General features: G+C 42.2%; 1 long non-coding RNA gene across 2 annotated transcripts in view; it reads right to left on the bottom strand.

The window, feature by feature from the left end:
- Window positions 1-2,788: 2,788 nt before the first annotated feature.
- LOC128417157 (uncharacterized) overlaps window positions 2,789-20,922 on the bottom strand; it is a 32,362-nt gene continuing 14,228 nt past the window's right edge. For both annotated transcript variants that reach the window (XR_008331387.1, XR_008331388.1), the window contains one exon: window positions 2,789-3,953. This is a non-coding gene — a long non-coding RNA (uncharacterized LOC128417157). The remainder of the gene's footprint in view (window positions 3,954-20,922) is intronic.

Below are 20,922 nucleotides of genomic sequence, written 5' to 3'. Positions count from 1 at the left end.
TCTTGATGAACAGGTGGTGTGGCCACTATTGATGTAGTGGCTAGAGTGGTAGATTAGGGATGGGGAGCCCTGGGTTCAAATCCTCACTCAAATCCTTACGCCAATCACTCTTTCTCTCTCACCTTAAGGGTATTGTGGGAGCACAAATTAGGAAGGGCATCCTTTCCGCTGTGTTCCTTGAGGGAGATTAGATACCCTTTTTGCTAGTAATGATTTGGTTAACGTGGGATGAATTATTATGCAGAATGTCAGGGATAGGAATACAGGAAGCTGCCTTATATCAAATCAGACCATTGGTCCATCTACCTCAGTGCTGTCCACACTGACTGGCAGCAGCTGCAGATGGTTTGAAATTGGGATCTTCTGCAAGCAAAGCAGATGCTCCAGCACTGAGCTACCTGCGGCCCTCCCTCTCATAGTCATTTTGGCTGAATGGATATGTGCATTGCATTCTCATTTGTATACAGTGGTACCACGGGTTACATATGCTTGAGGTTACATACGCTTCAGGTTACAGACTCCACTAACCCAGAAATAGTCCTCGGGTTAAAAACTTTGCCTCAGGATGAGAACAGAAATCGTGCTCTGATGGCGCAGCAGCAGCGGGAGGCCCCATTAGCTAAAGTGGTCTTCAGGTTAAGTACAGTTTCAGGTTAAGAACGGACCTCCGGAACGAATTAAGTACTTAACCCGAGGTACCACTGTATAGCCATCTTTTCTACGATATATGTATACTTAGGAGAAATCATGCCTAATAACACACCAACTATACTTCAATAGAAGTTTTTTGTTCTATGTTTTGTTCCAAGACCACAGGTTCCCTACCTCTGCATCAAATCAATGGTGTACTATAAAATGCCATGAACCAGTTATTTGGAAAGAAATAATAACAAAAATAGTCCCGAGGTTTTATTTTGCCAGTGATCAGAAGTCCTTATGCACCAAAGCCCAGAAGAGATTTCATGATCAGTTGGGTGAAACCCCACGTTTGACAAATGAAAACAAAGGGCTCATTCAGAATTTTGTTTGCTCCATGTTTCTTTTCTCCCCCTGGTTTCCCTAGAGAAGCAGTGGGTTTTCCCAGGGAAAGCATTGGGACAAAATAAGAATCTCTCAGACCCATGCCTGGAAATCATGGGACAAACAAAAGAAATCACAGGATGAAGGGAAGGGTTGATGAGCCCAAAGCTAAATACTTTAAAGAAAAAAAGGTTACATTGGAATGGCGACTGTTAAGTTTCATGAAGCCACTAGATGGGGATCTTGAGTCAGTCATCTCGAAATACTATTTGGCTTAAAAAAATCTGCTTTATCCTAGGCAGAATTCATGCATTGCAACTTTATTCTTTGGGCATTTGAATTTTTACCCAGGCATGTGGCTAACGATGGAAAATTCACAGGTCCAATGTACATATTTTAAACACAGGAGCCAAATGAGGATTCCATTTCATGATATAAGCATATGTGGGAATGGTTTTTGTGTCTACAGTGACATGACATCTGCTCCAACATCATGTTTGTTTAAAAAGACGTTCCAGTGGAATTTTTCTGCCCCTCCCGTTTTCTAGGAGGCCTACCATTTATTGTAGAAATAATCTGCCTTCTAACAGATAAAAAGAAGGGGAGTAAGAAGAATCCTTTGCTGAAAGGGACCACAGTGACCCAATTCATGTTGTTTGCTGTGTGAATAAAGCAGCTGCCAAAATCCTTTGGACTCTATCACCAAGATCTTGGCTTCTCTGTCTCTTCCTCCCTACTGTCTCTTGCCCAAGGCTGTCTCCTCAGGCATACTCAGCTGGAAGCACTTTTCTGAGCCAAGCACAGGAGAGGCAGCAAAACCACGTCCCAGAAGCAGGAACCCGTTCCAGGTTCAATCTCAGGCATCACCAGGTAAGAACTAACCAAGTCCTATCCCAATCAGAGCAGATAGGACTTGGTTAGTTCAACCTATTTTCTGACCTGGTATAAGGCATCTTCCTGTATTCCTAATTTCCCTCATTACAGAAAAGGCCATAGCTTCAGTGGTAGAGCATCTGCTTTGCATCTAAATCAGGTGTGGGGAACCTGTGGTCCTCCAGATGTTGCTGAACCACAACTCCCATGAGCCCCAGCAAGCAAGGTCAATGGATTGGGAAGATGGGAGTTGTAGTTCAGCAACAACCAGGCAGGGTCAAAGGGTCCCCACAGCTGATCAAAATGCTGCAAGCAGCCACAGGCAGACTTAATGCATGTATTTGGGAGACGCCCAGTTATAACACTGTTTGGGAGGGAGGTGCAAACCAGAATTAATTTGAACTGCAATGAATCCCTGCAGAGAAGGAATTGTGTATGTTGTAATAGCTATACCTAATAAGTAGAGGTTGATTGAAGTGCAGAAGAGATGGTTCCATGCTAGCAGGTAAAATAATAATTCTTCCAACATTGGAAATCACTGAATGGATGACCTTCTGCGACTGGCAGCCCATGTAAAGATCCTGTTCGTTAAACTGAAAAAGGTAGAGTTTTCGTGAGATTGTGAATTGGGACTTCATTGAACTCTCAGTGTTGTACAGTAAAACTCCCATAAACTCTGACCATAGTAGCTGGGGCTGATGGGAGTTACTTTTATTTATATTTATTTATAAATATTCCACATTTTACATTTGTCTCTTCATTTATTTCCCTTTCCTTATTTTGTGACTGGAATATGTTGACTGAATTATAATTGTAGTGAGCTCTTAAGTGCCCTGTGGGAGTGAGAGGAAAACCAAGGAGAGGAAACTGAAAGAGAAACTATAATCTGAAAGAATTTGGGAAAATTTTAATAAACGGTTAACAACAAATACAAAGTTGGTGTCTTGGCATGTGAAGGCAAGACTGGGAAGGACTTTCCAGTACAGCTTGGCATAGTAGAAGCTAAGTGTGGCTAAAAGTTAAACTGTATGCATAAGTTCAGTGGGATTTACTCCGATGTAAGCATAGGCTTGCTTCCTAAAAGACGTATGTTCTCAGTTGCTTTTTAATATACCCCTCTGTATAAAATATGGGGTCCTTATTGACAAACTGAACCAGAGGAATCAAAATTTTTAAAAAGCTCACTATGATCTGTACTCACAACTGACAATCTATAGTTTAAACAGAGGTCCCTCCAAGCTAGTTCTTGAGTAGTGTACAGACCTTTTTTTTGTCTGGAACTTGTTTTGTTCAGCACTGTTGGACGAAAGGGAAAGCGAGGAAGGTTTTCTGTGAAAATAAGGAGAAGTGTACAAAGGAGTTATGGCACCTCTTCCTGCCAGCTTTCTGTCTTGAGTGCAGCTCCCTTCTATTACCTGTGAAGTGCCTGGACATGAAAATCACCAAAATTCCATGTCATTATTTTTAGCAAAAGGGAACCGTTGCCAATTCTTTCATTTTTTAAAGTGAAATAGGCTTTGTTCTCTAAAACGTTCTTCTGTCTCGCATGCGATGCAGCGTTGGCCAGGACAGCAGCCTGCCCTTAACGTCTCCCTAAAAACGAGCCTGACCCTCTTTTTTGCTCAATTTGCAAAGTGCACAATGCAGCTCGGAAGAGAATATCTTTGGCTTGAGATTGTTTCTGTCCTCTGCCCAAAAGATGCCCAGAAGTGAAATGAGAAAGGATGAAATGACTTCTTTTCCTATGTATATACTCAACTCCAAGCTGAGTTGAGATCATTCCTGGGGCAGTAAAGCAGGTGAAGAAAAAGAAAAGGAAGCTGATTTTCTTACATCAAGCCTAGGCAACTGTTCATACAGAAACCACCGTCTTGTAAGGCATTTCTCTGGAAATGTATGCCAGGCTGGAGAGGAAGAACCCAACTGCCCAGTGACAGTCAGCTGTTTTTCTAAAGCAATCAGTTTTGAAAAATCTATTCTAAATAAACAATTGTTTCCCAATGTGAGCGAATGATTCCACCAGCTGCAGAAGGGAGCCGGGTGCTCTGCGGCGGACGACTCTGTCAGGATAAAGGGGGATAATAATATATTAAAGACACGAGATGCATGAAAAATGTCATTAAATAAGTCTTTACTAGCTTTGAAATGGTGATGGTTTGCATAATTGATTAATCATAAGGGGGCACTTTTGGTCACAGAAATTATCATTATTACAGCTCTAAAGTCAAATAATCTTTCTACTTATAAAAATATGCCATTTTACCCTCAGATCTCCCCAAGATTTCTCCTTTCTTTTAGGCTCTCTGACTTTACAGCCTTTAATAAATGAATGGTACTTAATCAGGAGGGTAGGGCAAATACCACTGCATGTTCCCTAGGCTGTGGAGGTTTTGTGCATAAGACCTAGACTAGTGGATCCAATCTTTTGTTTAACTGGGGTGAGTCCATCAGTGGAATCTGAACTGTGCCTGGGGCCATCGCTACTGGATTGGTGTCTAGTTCAGCCTATTCCCAAAGTTCAGGAGGGCTACCAAAGCCAAATTCCTAAACTCTTCCTACATATCAGCTTAGCCCCAGCTACTGAAATCCAGCACAGATATAAAAGGCGTATTTATTGTTTTGGGGAGATGCGTACATTTTGGGTTTGCCTAGTTCTTCAGAGTGTAGTCTGTGCCTAAGAAGCAGCTACCAAGAATATCAAAGGGCTTATTCACACTTACCCTTTGTCCACAATCTGTGTCCAAGCGTTGTTTTTTTGTCTTGAGTTTTCCCTGCATAAACCTGTTCTTTAAAGCTGAATCAGAGCAAATGTCAATTCGGGTTTTTCATGAATTGGTGTTTCCTCCAAGTGAGCTTTAAAGAGTTGGTTTTCACAGGGAAAGCTCTGGAGAGAGAGAGAGAAAGACACAGAGCTTTAAATTGTGGATCATGCCTAGAAAGAGCAGATGAAAGATAAGTGTGGATAAGCCCTTAGTTGGTATCCAGCTTTTGAATTCAAGGAGCTGTATTCAGACAAATATGGACATTGCATTAGAACACAAAAGAGGAGGGAGAGTTCTCATGTTGAAATCTTCTTGCAGGTTTTTGTGTTACAGATTCACAGAGTTGCAAGGGACCACAAGGGTCCTCTAGTCCAGTGTTTCCCAAACCTTTTCTGATCGTGGGCCCCTTTCGACCTCGTTTCTCTCCTGTGGCCCCCCATGGGCATAGCCAAGGGGAGCAGCTGCCCCCCAAATAAGCAAAAATCAATACATCTGAGGTTTTGCACCCCCTAACAAAAGCCTGCCCCCTAACAAAAATCCTGACTATGCCCATGCCCCCCGTTATGTTTTGTTTGTAAATAGAAAATGTTTTATTTATATTTTTTATAATTTATACAGAACACAATTACATAAATTGATAGAAACATAATGAAATATTGTTGAAGCAGAAAAACATAGAATCATAGAGCTGGGAAGGATCCCATTGGTCATCTAGACCAACCCCTGCAATGTCGGAAACTCAGCTAAAACATCCATGGCAGATGGCCACCCAACCTCTGCTTAGAAACCTCCAGGGAAGGAGTGTCCAGAACCTTTCGAGGGAGATCAAACGTCCATGTATTATTAAAAGTTAACAACACTTATTTGACCCCAGTTATTTGACACAGAGGGGGAAACCTACAGATACAGTCCAAAAGGTGCACAGGGAGTTCTGTATATATGGGAGAATTTTAAAAAGCAAGTGGTCTTCACTGCCATGGTGCAAAAAGAGCTTGTCATCTGGAGGAGCCCTGGCTGCCTAGATAAAACACTATAGTCTCACACACCCTTACCTGGGAGTAAAGCCCACTGAACTCAGTGCGGCTTTCTTCTGAGTAAGGTAAAGGTACAGGGACCCCTGACCATTAGGTCCAGTCTTGACCAACTCTGGGGTTGCGGCGCTCATCTCGCTTTATTGGCTGAGGGAGCCGGCGTACAGCTTCCAGGTCATGTGGCCAGCATAACTAAGCCGCTTCTGGCGAACCAGGGCAGCGCATGGAAACACCGTTTACCTTCTCGCCAGAGCGGTACCTATTTATCTACTTGCACTTTGACGTGCTTTCGAACTGCTAGGTTGGCAGGAACAGGGACCGAGCAATGGGAGCTCACCCCGTGGCAGGGATTCGAACCGCCGACCTTCTGATCGGCAAGTCCTAGGCTCTGTGGTTTAACCCACAGTGCCACCCGTGCCCCTTTCTTCTGAGTAGACCCTTAGATGAAAGCAGCACCAGATGACCCCACTTGGCCACGCAATGGGGTGGGTTTCATCCCGCTTTGCAGAGCCAGGCCGATGCTGCTGACAGGCTCTGCACCCCTTGGCAACATCCGAAGGCCCTGATCCACTAGGCGCTGGAGTGGATTGCACCCTGCGCCTTGCAGAGTCAGGCTCAGGGTTCCACCAGGCCCAGCACTGGCAGCAGCAACAAGCAGCTCTGGCTCTCCCAGCCCTACCCACTGCCATGCCACCACTGCACTTACCTGACCTGGGGGTTCTGGATCACGGGCTCTACTGGTCAAAACAGGAACCTCAGCGTTTACCGTCTCCCGCCAGAAACAAACCAGTACTGCTCCAAGAAAATGCATGGGGCAAAAAGGAGCGCTAGGCCCTGGTGGGCTGCCCCCTTGCGATTGGCCGAGTGGATAGCCATCCAATCAGGATTTAAATAAAAAAATGATGATTTCCCCCCTTTCACTTCTCACTTCCCTCTGTGGCCCCCTAGTCCCATGCATAGCTGTCAACGTTCCACTTTTTAAAAGGGAAATTCCCTTATTCCAAATAGGATTCCTCGCAAGAAAAGGGAAAAGTTGACAGCTATGGTCTCATGCTATGGCTCCCCATTTGCACATTTTTCAACTGCGGCCGCCTTTGAATATCCTGGGGTGCCCCAGGGCCTCTGGTTGGGAAACACTGCTCTAGTCTAACCCCTGAAATGCAGGAATCTTTTGCCCAACATGGGGCTCAAACCTATGATCCCGAGATTAAGAGTCTCATGTGCTAGCAATTGAGCTATCCCAGCTGAACCTGTTTATCTGTATTTTTTTAAAAGGCATTTAAAGTTTGAGGATGGTTTTCTAGAAAAATTATAATCTATGGGCAATATCTTGTCCCTGCTACTCCTGCTATTACTATTTATAAGATACAGAAAAAGCAATCTTGTTAAAAATCGTAGTAATTAAAACAGTTAAAAGAGCAAGTTCAGAGGAATGCTTGCCTAAATAGGTGTACCATCAAGAGCCAACAGAGTGCCAGTAACGATGGGGCTCTTGTATTTTAGCAATGAGGGCATTCCACAATACAGGCACCTCCACCCAAAAAGCCTGCCTGCATGTTACCACAAGCTGATAACCAAAGGTTATATGAATGTGGGAAAATGCAGGCTGATTTGATATGCATGGTTGTCATGGCATAAGTTAGGGATCGGGGAAAGATGATTTAGATACGTCACCCAAATGGATATGTGTTACTATCGGTGTTGCTGGCGTGTCTTCGGGGACTGTTAAAAGGTTTGGGTACGTCAGACGCAGCAGGGATGCTACAATTGAGACACTGTGGCCTGCTGAGTAAACTGCTCCTGTATTTTAAAAAGTGTGATGAACCTTTCAGCACACAGTTCTAAACAGCTTTTGCAAAGAGCACTAGTTTATCCCTCTGGTGGTATGTTGTTGTTGTCAAACAATATTTTATTAGTAGTAAAATGCTCCCCCACCCTGTATTTTTTAAAATAAAAAATTATACTAGCAGAGTACCACTTAGGTGAAAGAGTGTTATAGCATGATAACACTATAAACTAATCATAAATGAATGAACGATAGAAAATTGCCACTCCCCCAGTGAGTTGCTTGATCCAAAGAGGCTCTTCTTGGCTTGTGACCAGGCTGCCTCATGGGTTGCACTGTCCCTTGTACATACCTGTTGTAGGTGACCAAGGACATAAAGAAATAGGAATATGAAGCCCTGAGTAAATCAATTGGGGCAGGTACTGAGAGTGAACTGAGAATAACCGAGGTGTTGTTCACAACATTAGCAGTTAACCTGTTCAATGATGAATCACATTATTTTTTTTAGTGCAGCTACTTTTTATGGAAAATCTGTTTTTAACATTGTACGGGTGCCCCTAGTTCCTCTCATGTCACAGTCAAATGCTGACATAAATCTTTTTTCTAATAAAATGAACTATTCAAATTATTTCTTTGCTGAATGATGTCTGAAGCTGATGTATTTTAATCTGCCAGGCATAGAAAATGAAATTTACATGTCACTGAGGTCTTTCTGCTTAATAAATGTTTTAAAAGAGAGAAAGCAGAAAGCCATATAAAGGTAAGATTATAATGTTTTGCATAGGTTTTTTAAATTTTTTTTTTAGAAAAGGGTATTGTATCTCCTGCCTTAATGTTAAAGCATTTTTATTTATAAGATAGAGTGTATTTATTTTGGGTGTTTTATAGCAGATTTGCAAGAATGTAATGGTTATTAATGATTTAGACTAATTTCCTTACAGGCTCCTCATAGCGATATATTTTGTCACAAAGAGAAATCATTGCTTAACACCTTAACACCTGCATGTCTGGGTCCCAGTTTTTACATATCATCCTATGTGTACTACCCTGATTTTAAGGCTTCCGTGCATTTCACCTGTTCTTAGGATTTTCCCCCTTCCTCAGGTCGTGTTTATATTTATTTTGCACTGAATAAAGGAGGAAAATAGTGCATATTAAATCAGGTGTGGGAAACTAGACCTCCCCCATCGCTTGCAGGTAAAGTTTTGAGCTGCCCACCTGCCAATCACCTGGCCTCAAAATGACACCAGATGAACTTTTTGTTAACTTCAGAAACCCCTTTCAATTTGCTGTTTTCTGAAAGTACTTTGCAGGCACCGGGAATCATGTGATTCATGGTCCTACTAACACCTTTCAGCTGAGCCAGGTTTTTAGCTGCCCCAAACCTGAAGTCATATATGTGGCTGGGTGTGACTTGAAATGGCCTTATGGGCCAAATGGGGAAGGCTTGTAAGCCTAATTAGGAGCCACAGGTTCCCCAATCCCAATTTAAATAAAGCCCATTTTGCATTTTGAGGTTGCTTTGCATGGCTGCTGAATTAGACCATGGCACACTGGCCCAAATTCCATCCAGTGTTCATAAGAATCCCCTTAATCAGCAGTGTAGCTAACAATAAGGAAACACCATTATGGTTTCCGGAAATATATTCCTCCTCCTATGGTCAGAGCCAAATCCCCTTCGAAACAATCCCAGACAACTAAATGGCAGCTCAAGCAATCCAAGGTTAACTATGAATAATTACCGTAGAATACTATGCATATTCACCCCTTTCCATCCTAGGCAAAATAATAAAATACTAGGATTTTGTTGCAAATATACTTCTTGACAGTCTAAAGATGAGAGGAAAAGATCATTTCAGGAGAGTAATTTTCAAAGTGCTTAAAAGAGATGTTTTTTAAAATACTTCTTCTTTTACTACTACTACTACTACTACTACTACTACTAATGTCTTTATTTAAAAGTGTGGGGTTTTGTATATTTCAGCCAGACAAACCCCACAAGGATTGTTACAGAACTCCTTTTTTAAACAATTATCCACAGTAAGTTTTAGAATGACAGATTACAGTGTGTTTGGCTATATCACCACAAACCAGGATGGTTGTGTGACTGTAAGACATTATTGTATTAGAGCTAGACTGGGTAAATCTAAATCTTTTCAAGCTTTGGTTGAGTGGGTTAATTCCAGGACCTGAATTACATGTCCAATTTGAATTATGCTGCAAAGACTGAACGCACTCCACATTCAAAAAGTGCTATTCTAACTCCCACCCTCCAAGTGAAGATCCCAGCTTATTTTGACATTACTCAGGTGTCAAGAGATTCCCCCCCCCATACTTTTTCATTCCAGAGATATTTAGGACAAAGATTTGTCTTTAACCTACGTACATTATCGGGGGAGGGGGGTGTTCACTGAGGACTCCATTTGACTCTTCTTTCCCTGAATGTGCTGTTTGCGAATGCCTTTGTGACATCCGTCATTCAAAACCGAACCCTGCAATCCTGCACATATTTACTCCAAAGTGAGATCCATTGAATTCAAGGGGGCTTAATCCCCAGGTAATTATGTATGGGATAGGCTGCAATCCTATATGCATATTCATAGAGGATAGGGCTCAAGATGGCTATGTACTAAGCTCCAATATCAGAGGCAGCAATTCTCTAAATACCAGTTACTTGGAAAGGTGTAGGAGAGAGCTACAGCACTCATGCCCTGAGATTTTCTAGAAGATCTCTTTCTATCATCTGTCTTCCCATGCAATGCAGAAAAAGGATGAGAACTGGAAACAGAACTTGAGGTCCTCGATTTTAACCAATAAGTGCATCTTATTAAAATGTGATGCAAAACAAAAGGAAAAGAGACAGAGGGACAAGCTCACACTATTAATTTTCCCATAAAGCCATTTGTTTCATCATCAGGCAACATTGCTAGAAGAAACCTTTATCTGGTGATTATTTAAGAACACACAATTTTATTTGTAGTAAGAGAGAGAGAAAGAGAGAGAGAGAGAGAGAGAGAGAGAGAGAGAGAGAGAGAGAGACAGAGGGAGGCAGGCAAAGATTGAGCTGTTCATGCATGACACTATAGTTGTTCAGGCTATGGAGGAATTTATCTTCCATCCTTCACAATAGAAAACCTGATTGAATAATTGTTGCAAGGAGACAAGAAAATACGAGTTAATATTAGTAGTTCAAAAGCTCAACAATTTTTTTTAAAGAGAAGAAACTAAATGAGGCTGCGATTGTGACACTGCAGCAATTTGCAATAATCACGGGCTTTCAGGTAGCAAGTCTTGCATCTAAGTGGAAATGAGCAATCAGGCGCTGGGGGGGGGGGCAGAGAGAAAGTGTATCTATAATTTATGTTTTCAGTTTGCTATCTCAGTATAACCATCCCCTCCAATAAAGCAAGTGATATTTTGAATCTGATCGGGCTGATTACATTGGCAAAAGGAAACAGTGTGATTTTTGCGTGTGCGGTTTAATGCCTGCTTGTTTGGCACTTCGTTTTTAAACTTTCCATTGTGATGACAGCCAAGGGGGTAGAGAACCTTTCCTTAATGACGAAGCCATCCCTTCTAAACTGGCTTACCTTGTTCACTCCAATTAGATGACCCAATGCAAAAAAAAAAAAAAAAAAAAGCAATACAGGCAGGCTACATCAACTGTGAAAAACAGGTGCCTGTATCGCTTACTACTTGTCTTTTTAAAGCTGTATCCATAGCAGTGAACAGAGGAGTCATGGCCGCTACAGGTGATGGGTTCCACCCAACTTTAGGGGGCCCGGCGTGCATGACATCACAAATGTGACATGCCCGTGTGATGTCACGCAACCGGAGGAGACCGCAAGGCCTATTGTGGTCATGGGGAGGCTAAAAGGGCCTGTCGTGGCCCCGGAAAGGCCCAACGGGGTCTGGCGTAGCTGTGTAAAACCAAACTTGAAACATTACTGAATTTCTGAAACACTCTCGCCTGTCAAAATTAAAGCAGAATGTCTGAACACATTATGAAGTGCGCTGGTGAAACACTTCAATAATGTTCTGATCAAAATGGGATAGCTCAGTCAATAGAACATGGGACTCAGGACCATGGGTTTGAGCCCAAAGTTACAATTTGGGGGGGGGGTGTTCAGTAGGAACGATCAGTACAGGGACTTAAAATGACACTGCATGGTGGGGGATGCATTTAGTCATCCGACTTTATTCTGTGCTAAAATATGCCACAAACAAAGGGTAAGGAAGTACATTATGACAGAGGGGTCTGTATGACAAAGAATAAATAGACTGGCATCTCATACAAGCAATACTTTTAGCTGACTTTCACTGCATTTAAATGGCTCTATTTGTTGCTCGATTAGTAAGTGAAATGTGAAAAGTACATGGATTAGAATGATTCTCAACAGACTATACACCATGTGTGTGAGATCTACCTTTCGCTGAAAATGTAATTACTCCAAAAGTTGGCCAGAATTAAATTCTAACTTTTAAATGGGTTGATGTTCTCTTATATACCAATGTAAATTATAAACTGTGTGTTCTTTTATATACCAATGCTTTTTCGCACAATGCATTTGGGTGATCAATAATTTTTTCTAGATCATAACTTCCCATGATTTGTGATTAAGAGACAATTTAAGGAATGTGTTCCTCAAAATGTCCACCTACCTAGTGCCATTCATTTCAGTATAATATATATATATATTCTTGGTCTGGAGAGCACAAATGCTTTCTTTCCAAACTGGAATCTAAGTGTTGTTATTGAATAATTAATCTTTTCTGAAATCTGACCCCCCAAAAAAATTCTTTAAGGGGTGCAAACTTCCAATGTCTTATGCCATAGCTGTGCTTGCTAAGTACAATAACACTGTGCCCCAGACAAGGGATTTGGATAGGCTACTTGCAGTTTACAGTCTTATTATAAAATCATGCAGTATAGGCAGCAGCGAATAAATGAAAATGCATCTAGGATGCCACCAGTTCTAATGTGCATCAGCACACACAGCACTTGGCAGATAGGATTCTGATCCCTTTCTGATCCACTTCTGGATCCCTTTCTTGAGTTCTGTCCTGAGTAGTTTACCATTTATGAGGACTGGCTCTACATTGCGGGTAGGGGGTGCTTTGCCAACAGCTCTTGGGCAGACCCAGTCTTGCACCATCAAGCCCTCCTGGCACTGTCGTCCTACCTGTCATAAGCATTGGTGGGCAATAACAGCACTCTGATGCATCTGCCATTAAAATTTCCCACAATGCCCCTGAATGATGCAATAATATTAGGGGCATTGTGGGAAATTACAGTGATGGCTCTTGAACCAAGTTGTCCAACAGTCATCATATCAAAGGACAGGTTAAAAGACAGCGTAGGCCAATGCAAGTTTGGGAAGTGACACCACAGACACCACAAACACTTCCAGAGTGTGCTACATGTACAACCAGTGTCTATTTGACTGGTTGTGCAAGAAGCAAACAACAGTGAGCCTAAGTTCTTGTGAAGCTGAACTCAGTGCACTGTCATATTCACTTTTGGATTGTGAATAGTTGTTGCAACTGTTTAAGGACGTGAGGGTTAATGTGAAATGTCCTATACAGATTTATCAAGACAACAGGTCCTGTTTGGCTTTGCTCGCTTCAGAGAGTTGCAAGCAAAGAACCAAGTACTTGCGGATAAAATTACATCATGCAAGGGAGTGTATCCAGAAAGGACTCATTCAGGTGTCCTGCATGTCAGGAAACAAAATTCCTGAAGATCTGTTGTCTAAGGTTGTTAACAGAGAACAACTACAGGTTTATGTACAGCGGTTGCAGTTAGGTTGAAATACTGTGCCACAGGTTACATGGAAAGGGGGAGGATGTTGGAAATTTCCATTCCACCTTTTGTTGCAGACATGGCATCGTTGTGCGTCACATGTCTGTTTACATTCCAGCACAGACTGCTGGGTCCCGTGAGCAGAACTTCCGCTCTGTGTATTGCTTTCATTTTCGACTCTCTCTGAGAAGACGGTGAGGAGAGACGACATGTTTCTTTGTTCTGATTTATGTAAAATAAATCCGTAGTTTTAGTATATATCCACAGCCTCAAGCCTCTTCTATTGTGCAGTTTACTCTGCTACGTACAATGTGCTCGTCAGCTAGCTTGAGTCACTGATTTACGTCGGAGCCAGAGGTTGATGAATCTCCGCAACATGAAGGCTGAGAGGGATACGATCCTCCTGGGGCCTAGCCAGCTGGCCTTTCGACCCTCGGGTGCTGACAGAGTCGGCTGAGGGTTCTACTGGGGCACTGCACCCAGGCTGTGACCCAGGAATGCCTGCAGTGTGTTTTGACAGATGTGAGACAACAGAGGGAGGGGAGGGAGAAAATGAAGAGGCAATGGTACCAGTATGAGGAGGGGGAAGTGGTGTCATATAGGCACTCCTGGAGTTAATATTTGCAACTTCCCATGGTGCTGTTATGCAATGCATCAGAATGATGGCCACCACCATTGCATCTGCTGCTGTGCTAGCATGATGTTCTGGATCAAGTGTAGTGCTATAGTTCTCATAATAGGATGCCCCAGGCTAGATACTTGCTTGCTAACCCAGCAGCGCATAAGATTGGTCCAACGGATGCAAACTTATGTACTGATCTGCAATGAATTGCTCCCGTTCGATAAAACGATGACCAATGCATGGATTATGTGAGGCTACCACACATGGCTGCACACAAAGCCAACAAGCACATCCCATATTTGTGTCACTGTGTCAATGTTTTTTGAGTTGGCAAAGGCTTGTGCTCCAGTTTTATTAGCCTGTTGGAAAGAAATCTCATTTAGCCAGCATTTTTTAACATCTACATTAATTCTTTTAAAACACTGAAGTGAGTGTTCTACAGCTATGTAAAGAAACGCATTATCAAAGCATTAAGATATGATTAAACTGACATTTTCTTAAGAAAACGAAAGGAGCAGGAAAAAGCCATTCTAAAAGGACTGAGTGCTACATACTCCAGATATTATCTTCAGTGCTTACTCAGGGATCTTTAAAGAAGCTTATTACCAAGTACCCTAAGAAGACAAGTGCGGATGTGTACAGATCAGAGGAATGCAAGTTAATGCACCTGCCAGATTTTACTATCATACAAAGCATGTCAATCAGCACTCAGACCTTGCGTTTAAAAATATGTTCCCTCAGATTTTTCTCCTAGTAGTGTATCTTACATTACTATGTTTTTCCATTCTGTAGCTGTGCGGTGTCAGGAACGTCATAAATTAGGCGACTGGATACACATAACTACAATTAGTATGGATTGCCTTAATTAGACAGTGCTCACTGGTACAACCACTGCTGCATTTTATCAAGATGGACATACTTAAGGAAGCAGCTCACCAGGTGAGGAAGTTCTTGAAGGCAGGGTTAATGTTGATTGGTGTGTGATGAAGATGCCAACCTTGTTTCTCTGGGTCTTTGCTATATGTAAAGTCTTATTTTATAGAGCTATATCATATCAGATGATCATCACAGAACAACTGAATCATAGAACTGTAGAGTTGGAAGGGACCCTGAGGGTCATCTAGTCCAATGCCCTGCAATGCAGGAATCTCAACTCAATCATACACGACAGATGGCCATCCACCTTCTGCTTAAAAACTTCCAATGAAGGGCAGTCCATTACCTTTCAAGGAAGTCCATTCCACGGTTGAACAGTTCTTTCTGTCAGAAAGGTCTTCCTGATGTTTAGCAGGAATCAGGTCCTAGCATCTAGAGCAGGAGAAAACAAGCTTGCTCCATCCTCCATGTGACAGGTATTTGAATATGGCTATTATATCTCCTCTCAGTCTCTTCTTTACTAGGCTAAACATACCAATTTCCCTCAACCGTTCCTCATAAGGCTTGGTTTCAAGACCCTTTATCATCTTGGTCACCCTCCTAACAAACACCTAAGAGTGCAACTACTTGTGGCTTGGGGATAGGTGTCAACAGGGACCCTAGGATAATGTAGACCTCCCAATCTATAGGCCGAAAGGGAGATCAAGCTATGGAGAAAGAAGTCATATGCCTAAGATCTTCCCTAGTTGATGGTGCAGCTTTCTACCACCATGGCTGCCCCACTGGTGATGTTCCACAGGCAATGGGGCTAAAAGCAGAGTGATGGAGCTGAGGCAGCCAAGAATCTGCAGGACCCTAGGCTTCCTTAGTCCCCTAATATTGGAGGCAATGGGAGGGAACAAAAAAGAAAGAAGAAAGACACGTCCACATATTTTGCTGTGGCTGGTGTGAACTGGTAGGTCTTAGGAAATGGCAACAGCTCTGCAGCAACTCTCCCCTCCAAAGTGCATGTCCCATTGTTACGGTTTAATTTAATCACTAGGTAGCATGTGATTAAGTCAGGGGTCTTCCATGACAGAAGACAACCAAGAACAGCAGGATTGATAAAATGGAACAATAACGGAAGGCCAGACAAGCTAATCAAAACTGGCCAAAAAATCAAAGTTAGTGATAAAAAATGAAGAGCCAGCATCAATTTAACACAAAGGCCTTGCAAAATAACTTAGATTTAGCCTGACTCCTGAAGCCAAAAGCAACTAGGGAGGGTAGTCCATAGTTATGGTGCCACAACTGGAAAGGTCCTAGTCCTCAACCTCATTCAGCAGGTAGGCTCAGGTTGCATATATGTGTAAATAAACCGTATATCATAAAGACACCACAGTTTCTGCTGTGCCTCATTCTGAGGAAACACAAACCCTGGGTAAGTGCCTAGAACTCCTGGAATCTTGCACCACTCAGAGATTAGGGTGGCATGCAACAATACAAATTAATGCCCCCCCAGCTTTGCATTTTGTTTTGTTTACCTGTATTACAAATTAGCTGTATTTAAATAATGGATTAAATCAATGGAGTATTCTGACATCAACAAACTAGGCTCCATTTCGATTTAAAGATTATAAAAAACAACAGGATCTATACAGACATAATGAGCTAGAGATTTTATCATTTTTAAAAATCATCTCTTGTAAAACACACATCCACATACAGTGCATTTTCAAAGGAAAAAAAGAAACGCAAACTCCTATCAGCAAAATCTAATGTCTAAAAGGCAGATCCCCCCCCCCAATTATCTCAGTGGAGAAATCCATTTTTTAGCACTGCTTGAAACATATATGGATGGGTGTATTGGTGTATAGCTTCAGAACAACAAGCATCTCCCATACAAAACACTCAAGGTTTTATTTTATATCAGGTTCAGTTTTTCCTGTGTTTTAAGAAAGGGGGGAAACAGTGGCCACATGTGCAGTTTTGGCATCTGACATTGCCAGTGGGCTTGCAGCTAGGGTGCTTCCCTTAGAGAATATGGTATCACTTTTGCCTTGAACCACTAAACCACAGCGAACGGAAGAGATTGTTATAATCACAATCTTCTTACAATGGCCTCTGCACAAATCACTTTAATTTGCAATTTAGATATCAATTAGTAGGATACAATCTGCACTGATAAGATATCCAATGGAAAGTGTTAATCCATTTGCTTTATTAGAAACCACTCCTGATTTCCTCCATATTTTTCATGGGACATAAGAAGGTGGAGTGGACCTTTGACACAGAGCAATGATCCAAGACTGATATGTCACGGGCTGGATCAACAATTTTTCGTTGGATTTGTTACTGCCATTAAGTATTTGTTGTTGTTGCAAACATTGTACTAAATGCAACAGCAATATAGAGAGTGAGATATCTGTGAAAGCATAATACAAAACTCACAGACATACCACAATCGCAGCAATCTCAAGTGGAGCTGACTCTCTGTTGCAGTGGTTCTGAAATGGTGTTCTCAATGTGTTGACTGGGGCAGATGGGAGTCCAACAACACCTAGGCCATTACTGAGCACCTGCTATCTTAGCGTGTTTTCACAGGTGAGGCTGAAAATAGCAATAGTTTCATTTGTGTGTGCCTAAAATTTCTTTAACCTGAGTATGAAACCTACTTTGACCTTGATGCTAATCCCTTTAGACCTCAGCCTTCCTCAACATGTCCTTTGTATGTGTTGGACTATAATTCCCAGTATCCATGATCATGCTGGCTGGGCCATTGGAAGCTGTAGTCTAGGGCACCAGGTTCTTTTAGACATTAACAGCTGGTTTTCTGTAACTCGATTCAAAATGGCTGGGCAGTGTGCATGTCAATGTAGGCAAGTCCAATTTGTGTGAGTCGTTTCAGTGGAGTCAATACCAAGGTCAGTGCTATTTATATACAACCTTTCCATATATAACATTCAAGGCCATTTATGCAAAAAATGACAAAAATTATCAGTAGTACAAAAATCAATAGCAAAAACAATTAATCTACAGAATCTTAAAAAATAAAAGGATGCATTAAAAATTCATAATAAAGCAATTAGGCCTAAAGATCAAGATACTAAATAACAAGCCATTAAACAAGCCATCAAAACATAACTGCAAAAAACCAGTTAAGTCAATCGTGCAAGAAACCATAACAACTCCATCTTATTAGTTGTTAGCAACTTTTGTATGTGGAGTCCTTCAAGGCCTGACTTTCTCAGGCCAGGTGTTATGTACTGAGTTGAATAGGATCCAAACTGCAGCAGTCTGATTGGTCCTAGAACAATAGGATCCAAAAGGCAGCAGTCTGATTGGTCCTAGAACAGTGGGATTCAGAGTGCAGCAGTCTGATTGGTCCTGGAACAATGCAGCAGTGTGATTGGTTGGCAGGAACTACCCAGTCATGCTCCAGATAGAAGTGAATCCATAACCTGATTGGCTTACAGTAGAATTCCGGAATTAGCCAATCATGTGCAGCCCATTGTGTAAAGAATGTATATAAAGCAGATACTTTGAGGGGACTTTCATTCATTCCTCCTCACCACTATGAGCTGAATAAAGAGCATGAAATCACTTTGCGACTCTGAGTATATTTCACCAAGTAAAAATTATTTGCTTATTTATTCATCTCAAATATTTTTACCACACTATTCAGATGAAAATTACTTCCAGAGTAGCTTATAAAGATCAATAATAAGGTTGGCTTCAAACTTCCGACCTAAAAGACATCACACAAAAGGAAAAGAGATTGGGAGGGAGGAGAAAAGAAGCAAAACCACACTCTGGTACTTAGTTCTGCCCCTTGAGGCAGCAGTCTCACCCCACCTAATGACTGTGCCGGCTCTGCCAACGCTCTTAACAAACCACAGTTCCCAGGATTCTTTGCGGGAAGCCATGTGCTTTACAGTGGCACCTCTGGTAACAAACTTAATTCGTTCCGGAGGTCCATTCTTAACCCAAAACCGTTCTAACATGAGGTGCGCTTTCGCTAATGGGCTTCCTACTGCTGCTCTGCTGCTAGCGCGCGACTTCCGCTTACATCCTGGGGCAAAGTTCGCAACCAGGAGCATCTACTTCCGGGTTAGCAGAGCTCGTTACTCGAAGCGTTTGTAAGGAGGACAGTACATAACCCGAGGATCCACACTAAATGTATGGCGTGGATGTGATGTCAGACTTAAATGGCCTTTGCTTTTAAGGAACCTTGCCTAAGGGCGCCTTTCTTCACAGTCCTATTTCTCATGCCCTTAATGCTTGCAAATGAAAACAAATAAACAAACAAACCCACAATGCCTATGTCAAGATAGATTTAAAAGGATATTTAGTGTCCTGTGCAATTGCAACCAGGAATTTAATCAGGTAACAATTTTAAAAGGATTGTTCTCATCGGCTTCATTACCAGATGGATGCAGTATCAGGAAAGCTATTTTCAATAGTTCATGATCATGGATGGCCTTTTCTGGGACTCCAAACTTTCTTGACCTACTCGTAATTTTGCTTACACTGTGAAGGTTGAAATGAAAAGTGGATTGGGGGTTGTTGTTTTTAGGTATTATGATTGTGCAGATGTTTAGGAGGCCATCTTTCGATGCCAGCAATGTTGTGTGGATGATGAAAAAACAAAAACAAACCCACATGCAAGTATTTCACAATAAAAACTCATCTGGAACTGCCCTTGCTTCAGAACTTAAAGGGTAAGGGGAATTCTGAAAGGAATTGTGTGGCTATATGCAAGAGAATAACGAAAATACTAAACTCTACTTCTGTTAAGCTCTGTCTGCATCACCCAGGTTTGTACAGAGTGGTAAGATATTAAATGAGAATAAGCTAGTTCTTTTAGTAACAAGGTTTCGCAAACTGGCATACAGAGGCAAAAGCAATCAAGCCATTGTCCCCAAAGGGCTTAATCAGCACATGCTGACCTGGGATTTGGTATGATGATATTAAAACGCATGTAATAACTGAAGATCTTCATTAATCCTTATGCAATTGCATCAAATGCATTTGGTGGGAATGGATGGGACCAAAAATGGCAAGCTTGGTCCACAGTAGCCCATCTATTGAGTTGCCCTGCTGCTCAAGACTATGGTAATTGATAAAGGCACACAAATACATCATCTCTTTGCAAATCTGGCTATAAAGTTACAGCCTGTTTAACCCATCACTGGCTGCTGTTGTCTGCTGACAGCCTGTGTAAACATGACTCCCGGATAAGCTCTGGCTGGCTCATTGTGCTACCGGTGGCAGCTTTCCAGTCTACTGCAAAATAGAATTGATCTTCTAAAGTTGGGTGGATGTGGTTCAACCTTTGCCAGGCAGCAAAGATACTCCTATAGCACTGCATGCTATTGCTTCTTTGGCACCTGATTCAGAAGAACAAGGAGCATAAGATTTTGCATCCTAAAGGGCCAGGAATGTGCTAGAACAGGAGAAACCTGCGTCAGTATTATCAGCTGGTAAGCTGCCATGTGGTAAACGGTCATCTGCATTCACCCTTACTAGTGTATTTATGTGGGGCTTAAAAGTTCCCAGCTGCTCTACTGGGGCTGAGAGTAGAGAGGAAGACAGCCGTAGGCTAGACTGAAAGGAATGTGATAAATCTCTAGTATCTGAAGGCAGCAAAGGAACCTCAGCCATGTGATAGAGCAGCTGGTGTTCAGCATCTACCTTCCACATTTTCTCCTTTTCTTCCTTAAAAACATATGCTAACAAGAAGAAAATGTTGGCACTAGTGCTGACATTGCAATAGTGCAGTAGGGCCATCCATTGTGATACGCTGCTAGACTATTTTCCAGAAACCAACTATTCCTGTCCAAACCTTTTGAAAGTATGTGGGGTTATTCTGGGTTCACTCTGGAGTGTTGGGACTGTTCTGCTTAGCAATAGTAGGTAGCAGTGGCGTGTCATCAGTGGACTAGGAAGACTAGGCTAGTCCCCTTAATGTTCCCCTGAAGCCTCCTTCCCAAAGCCTGGAAAGCTTCTGCCAGGCTTAGGGATGGAGGCGCGATGTTCTGATCAGTCCAAGAAATCTCCCACCGACTTCCCAAAGTCCAGGATCCTGTCAGAGGCCTGGCCACCCCCTTCTCAAAGCCTGGGAAGCCTCTGCCTGGCTTAGGGAGGGAGGCACAATGCTCACTCTCACA

The sequence above is a fragment of the Podarcis raffonei genome, chromosome 7 (assembly GCF_027172205.1).
Source record: "Podarcis raffonei isolate rPodRaf1 chromosome 7, rPodRaf1.pri, whole genome shotgun sequence".
In the NCBI taxonomy this organism is placed as follows: domain Eukaryota; kingdom Metazoa; phylum Chordata; class Lepidosauria; order Squamata; family Lacertidae; genus Podarcis; species Podarcis raffonei.
This window is presented reverse-complemented; position numbering and strand designations above follow the sequence as displayed.